Source organism: Quercus lobata, chromosome 4 (assembly GCF_001633185.2).
Source record: "Quercus lobata isolate SW786 chromosome 4, ValleyOak3.0 Primary Assembly, whole genome shotgun sequence".
Lineage (NCBI taxonomy): Eukaryota > Viridiplantae > Streptophyta > Magnoliopsida > Fagales > Fagaceae > Quercus > Quercus lobata.
The window spans coordinates 16274317-16280467 of record NC_044907.1 but is presented as its reverse complement, the minus strand read 5'-3'; the positions used below and the strand labels follow the sequence as shown (position 1 = coordinate 16280467).

General features: G+C 34.1%; 1 long non-coding RNA gene across 1 annotated transcript; it reads right to left on the bottom strand.

The window, feature by feature from the left end:
• Positions 1 to 1092: 1092 nt before the first annotated feature.
• Positions 1093 to 3408, bottom strand: LOC115983256. The gene is made up of 3 exons (XR_004089933.1): positions 3209 to 3408; positions 2243 to 2309; positions 1093 to 1322 (listed from the first exon to the last, which is right to left on the bottom strand). It is a non-coding gene; the product is annotated as an uncharacterized LOC115983256 (long non-coding RNA).
• Between the last annotated feature and the right edge of the window lie 2743 nt (positions 3409 to 6151).

Sequence of the window (6151 nt, the reverse complement as noted above, 5' to 3'; positions counted from 1 at the left end):
TTTTTATGTGAATAATAACCATGTATAATTAGTTGGTTACTATGATTCATATTTTATTTTATAATAATTTACCACTTTATCCAACTATGCCGATGATATTTTTTAACTATTTACCACTTTACCCAACTATGCGGATGATATTTTTTAACTTGAATATGCAAAATTACTTAATACTAATATACATTGACTAAGAGCATCTCCAGTAGATAGTCTATATCTATTTTTTGGAGAGAAAACTTCACTGTTCACCCTCCAACAGATTCTCTGAACCCAAAATTTTTCCAAAATTTTTTTGAAGTTGCTACAGTGCTTCTCTAGATGCAAAGAACATTGTTAGGACATATGTGTTTCACATTAAGAATATATGTCATGATTTTATGTAATTGGCTTATCCTTTGACAAAACGCACTTTACTTGTATTTGGGTAGATTTAGGATGTGTTTAAATACTTCAATAAACCATGTTTTAAGATCAAGTATTGAAGCCTTCAAGTCTGTTCAAGAAAAGAAGTTAATAGTGCAAATTCATTAAAGCTCGACAGTTGGCTCGACTGTTGCATCTGTCAAGCTTAAGAAAGCTGTTCAAAGTTTAGTGTGCTTGACACCTGCTTGATACCTCCTATCTGTCAAGGTTTAAGATTTTCAGAATTCAAATTTGATTTTCTTGGGATCTGTGAATATGTCTTTGGGTCTTCTTTTCTCCTAACCCTAGACATATAAAAGGATTGTCTTAAGGGCCGTCAAACAGTTCACAAGTTGCACAAGTTTTGAGCAAACTCTGTTCAAGCAAATTGTGACTGGAGATGAAGTTCTTGCCCTACTTCATCTCTTTCTGTCACGACCCAAACTTGTACTTCAGAGTTTAGAGCATGACCGGCATGTTAATATCGAGTTTATCTCAATACTAACACAAACCAACCTAAGCTAAAGGTACTTATCAAGAATTATTTCTTGATTGCCTGCTTAATTTCCTGCATAAAAGCCACAACATACAAGGTAATGGAAACCTTGAAATTTGATTTCCTTTGAACTTGGGAAAATACCACCTGGTTGAAACTTAAGGTATACTTGTAAATATTACATAGCTAAACGTTTAATAAAACTCTTATTACAAACCTAACTCCAAAGACATACAACTGGGGTTCACAACAAACTAAGGTACCGAATTACATCTGTGCTCAAAGGATCAAGTACATCTTGATTCCTTCTATACAACAAAAGATCTAATTGCTAAACAACAAAACTCTATATTCTAACAAACAAGAAAACACAGAATCCTTGCCACCTCTAATACTCTTACTGCTTCCAGGAAAAACCTGTGCACTGAAATATAATAGGGTGAGCTGTGAAGCCCAGTAAGGTTTTATAGCTCCATGGGCCTTTAATAAGAATGCATGTAAATTAAATAGTTTATGGATATGTCAGCTTTCATAAAATAGTCTTCATACTATTCATATTGCTCTTAAAAACTTATGAACTTTTTAGATAAAAATATTTCATTTTCCTTTCTTATAATAATAAAAGGACATAATAAGGAACATACATATAATTTTGTAACCTTATCTTAAAAAAAGACTATAAATTGCTTCATCATAAATTTCTTTTCATGAGAGTTTTTAATTTTCATAATGCATTTAAAAAAAATCGTTCTCTCATAATCAATAACACAATATAGCTATTCATAACATATTGGTTAGTCCACGTTTGATAAGTCTATACAGAGAAGGCCTCATCACATTTGGGTGACCTCGTGTGCATGATATTGTCCTCTTTGAGAGGCCTGATGGCACATCTCCTCAAGATTTTATTCCTCCCCGCCGTCCATACACACTAGGGAGAAGGCCTTATTAAGATTAGAGTTACGGGCTACCCCATTTCCTCTACTTTAAATGGCCAAATAGATAACATTTTCCATGGAAAACCAATAATTAACCCCAACTAGCTGAGTTCAGAACATAACAATGGAATAACCCAAATGCTATATTTTTACAGATAACTATACTTTTACATAATTATTTCATAATAGTAGCATATCCACTTCATTCTAAAATATTATGTTCGTGACATAGTTACAAGCATTAATATGCTACAATTACCATATACATAAGATTGAACAACTCACGAACATATACTTTACTTAAATCATGCTTATATGTAATATCTCTAATCAAAAAGTTTTAATGCATAATAGTTTTCGAAATAAACTTTATACTTATTAAAAGCACACGTCACAAGTCCCTTACCTGAAAACAGAAGGCGCGAGAGATTGTACACAAGGAGCTCAAGTGTCCGTGTTCTCGTTCTCGCCACCTAAACGAAAAAAACCAAAACTTATTACGGAAAAACTCTTCCTAATACATAAACTTATACCTCAATCACAACCTAACTCTCAAACTCAAGAAAATCCTAATTCCCATCACATAAAGTTCCCCAAAACATATGATACAATCATCAAACACATTTGCAGCCAAACCATAGAAAAACCAATCCATAAAATTTATATAAGCTTAAAACATACCAAAGGATGAGTGTATTAAATTATAGCTCAAAACATGCAGCCTGACTTGAGAATTAAATCCACAAATCGGGTGTAGCATATGTTGTTCACTGCTCATTCCAGCAGCATATGCTCCATTTGTAAAATACAAACGGGCTGTCCAAAGACATCCAATTGTCATGAAATTTTACATAACTACTCCCATGTATGTCCAGTATATACCATAAAAATTTTGGAGTCAAAGCATAAACCAAAAATTTACTATAAATCACAAAAGACAGCATACTCAAATCTGTCCTGACAGAATTTCTTGCAACTTTCAAATTAAACCATTATTTTTATGTTCATCTAAATGCTGTGAGACCACTTCTATAAAAACCATGTGCATCTTAGAATTCATAAAAACTACTGCTTGCATCCTAATTCACAAAAGACGATTTAATACATAATTTTCTTGTAGTAAAAATCGAATCTGTGACAGAGACAGTTTCAGTAAATATTCTTACAAAATCAGCAACAAATAGCAATAAGTCTTAATTTCATTTGGGTATTTTTATACCTCTAGTATAGATATTAAAATATGTTAATAAGCATTCAATGATCAAAATATCGTCAAACCTTCAATCACTAAAACAGAATCATAATTCAGCCTATAAAATCAGGATAGAAGATAAAGAAATAGAAACAAACAAATGAAGGTTTGATTACTTACCCACAAACTTGGAAGCTGAAATTTTAGTGTTAAACCTTTAATTTCCTCTTTAGAGAGGGATATTTTGTTTTGGTGAGGGAGAGAATGCTGCTGTGTAAGAAAGGAAGAAGAAAGAATAACAAAGAAAGGGGAAATAGAGAAAGAAGAAAAGCAGCTGCTGGACTTCAGATGCAGCCAAGAAAATAAGAAAAGTAAGAAGACTTTTGGGGCACAAAAGAAGATAAGAGAAGAGGAAAATTGGGGTGGGTACGTGTATGGCTAGGGAAAAACAAATATCACACCCACTTTTCCAATTTTCTTGCATTCACACTTTTATATATATATATATATATATATATATTCTTTGCATTCACACTTTTTTTTTCTTTGCATTCACACTTATCTACAAGACTAATATTATTTTACACATACACATTATTAGGTTCTAAAGTTTAGGATTTTATGTATTTAGAACTCTAATGTATATTGTTGGCAAACCATGATCAAAACAATGTGTTTAGAAGTGTTTAAATCTAGCTCAAAGTTGTGATTTTATGTAAAGTTGGAATCGAGTTAAAGCAGGAAGCATTGTGCCTTTCGGCCTGGCTCGATTGATCGAAAGACAGGCTCGATCGATCGAAACTCGGGCAGAATGTTTTTCTGTAGATTCATCTAACTCAGCCCTAATTATTTTAAAACATTTTTAGGGTTTCTTATTTGTCCTAAATATAAAAGGCAAACTCTAGTCACGTTTTAGTGTGGCTCATATTTGCGGTTTGTGTAAATCTCTTGTGAGATTTAGAGGAGCTTTCTAGGGTTTTCAAGGAGAAGATTTATCTACGCCTTGATGATCAATTTAGTTGCTGTCATTGAAGTTTAAAGAAAACACAAGTGGGTGTGCTTGTATCTGGTGGTAAATCCAAGAAAGAAGGAGTCTGTGGATTCAGAGCTTGCACGTGGTCGTGTCAGTAAGTTCTACTGGTGGGTAGCAATAAGAAGTCGAGCGTGGGAGCTTGTAAGTCTTATTGTATGAACTTCGATTTTCAAGATAATGGATTCAAGTTTACCTTGAGGATAGCTAGGTCAAATCCTCCCCAGGTTTTTACCGGTTTGGTTTCCTGGGTGATCATATCTTGTGTTATTTATTTTCCGCTGTTTTGCATGATTTGATCTTTTATATTGTGATAACCTAGACTTGTTTAATTGGACTAAGTAACAACTTGGCTAATTACCTAGGTTAAATCAATTGTTTAAGAGGTCTAAAAACCATCAAGTGGTATTAGAGCGGGTAGCTCTTTTGTTATTGATCCTTTGATCACTGAGTTGATTCTTGACCCCTGTTGTCATAGAACATGGACACTCTCTAGTTATTCCTCCTCATTTTGATGGGAATAATTATGCTTACTGGTAAGTAAGGATGAAAGCATTCCTGAAATCCATTGATGAAAGGGTGTGGAACTCCGTTGAATACAAATGGGAGAAGCCCACTACTCCTGTTAGTGAGTGGGAAACTTCTCAAAAAGAAGTAGCTTCGTTTAATAGCAAGGCTATGAATGCGATTTTTAACGCTGTTTCTATGGAGGAATTTAAGAGAATCTCGAATGTTGAGATCGCTCATACTGCTTGGAATATCCTCCAGACTATGGATGAAGGCACAAAGGCTGTCAAAATAAATAAATTGCAGCAATTGACTTCAAAATTTGAAAGCATTAGGATATTTGATGATGAATCTTTTGATGAATTCTATGCTAAATTGAATGATATTGTTAATTCTGCTTTTAACTTAGGTGAAATCTATGATCAACCTAAAATTGTTAGGAAGATTCTTAGATCTTTGACTGAAGACTTTAGACCCAAGATTACTGCCATTACTGAAAGCAAGGATGTGGACTCCATCCCTGTTGATGAACTTGCAGGATCTCTTCAATCCTATGAGTTGGATCTACCCAGAACTACCAAATCCAAATCAATGGCTCTTAAGTCAATTGATGATGTTGAAGGTGGTGGATTTGATGATGAGCTCTCTGTTACAGAGATTGCCTATCTTGCCAAGAACTTTAGAAACTTTCTCAGGAATAGCAATAAAAAGTCAAGAGGCACAAACACTGCTGAACCTAGAAATTTTAGGAAGCATGATCCCACTAAGGTTAACAACAATGATAAACCTAGAGAAAGAGTAGGTCAATCTTCAAACAATTCCATGGGCTCTCAGTGTTTTGGATGTCAAGGGTATGGACACATGAAATCTGAATGTCCAACCTATTTGAAGTCTAAGGGTAAGGTTATGGCTGTAACCCTTAGTGATGGTGAAGTTTCTGATCATGAGTCTGATTGTGATGAGGATAGAAACTTCATTACTTTCACCGCTACTGCTGTAGTTAATGAGAGCATATCTGTTGAAGAGAACCCTTCTGATGGGGAACTCTCTGAAGATGCAGATCTTCAAGAGGCCTATAACAAACTTTGCAAAGTTACTGTAAAGGATGCTATGAATGTTGAACTTGGCCTGAAGAAAATTGAATCTCTTGAGCTTGAAAAGAAAAATTTGCTTGTTAAACTGTTTGATGCTAATGATCTTTTGAACAATGTGAAAACTGAAAATATTCTTTTGCTTGATAAAGTCAAATCTTTGGAACTTGATTTATCTGTTGCTAGATCTGTTAGTTCTAAACTTGATCAAATGCTGAGTGTTCAAAAGTCTTCTTCTGACAAAACTGGATTAGGTTATGAAAGTTTGAAAACGTGTATAAACACCTTTGAACGTTTAGACCCCCAAATTACACTTTAACCAATTCAAGCAATATGTCAAACAACTAGTGTGCGGAAACTTAACATATGCTATAATATGGAATTGGTAAAAACTATCTAAGCCAAAACAAAATATAATCCACAGCAGATAATAAAAAGGCAAAGATAGAGAGGAAGGAAGATGCAAACACAAACACAACACGCGATGTGTTATCG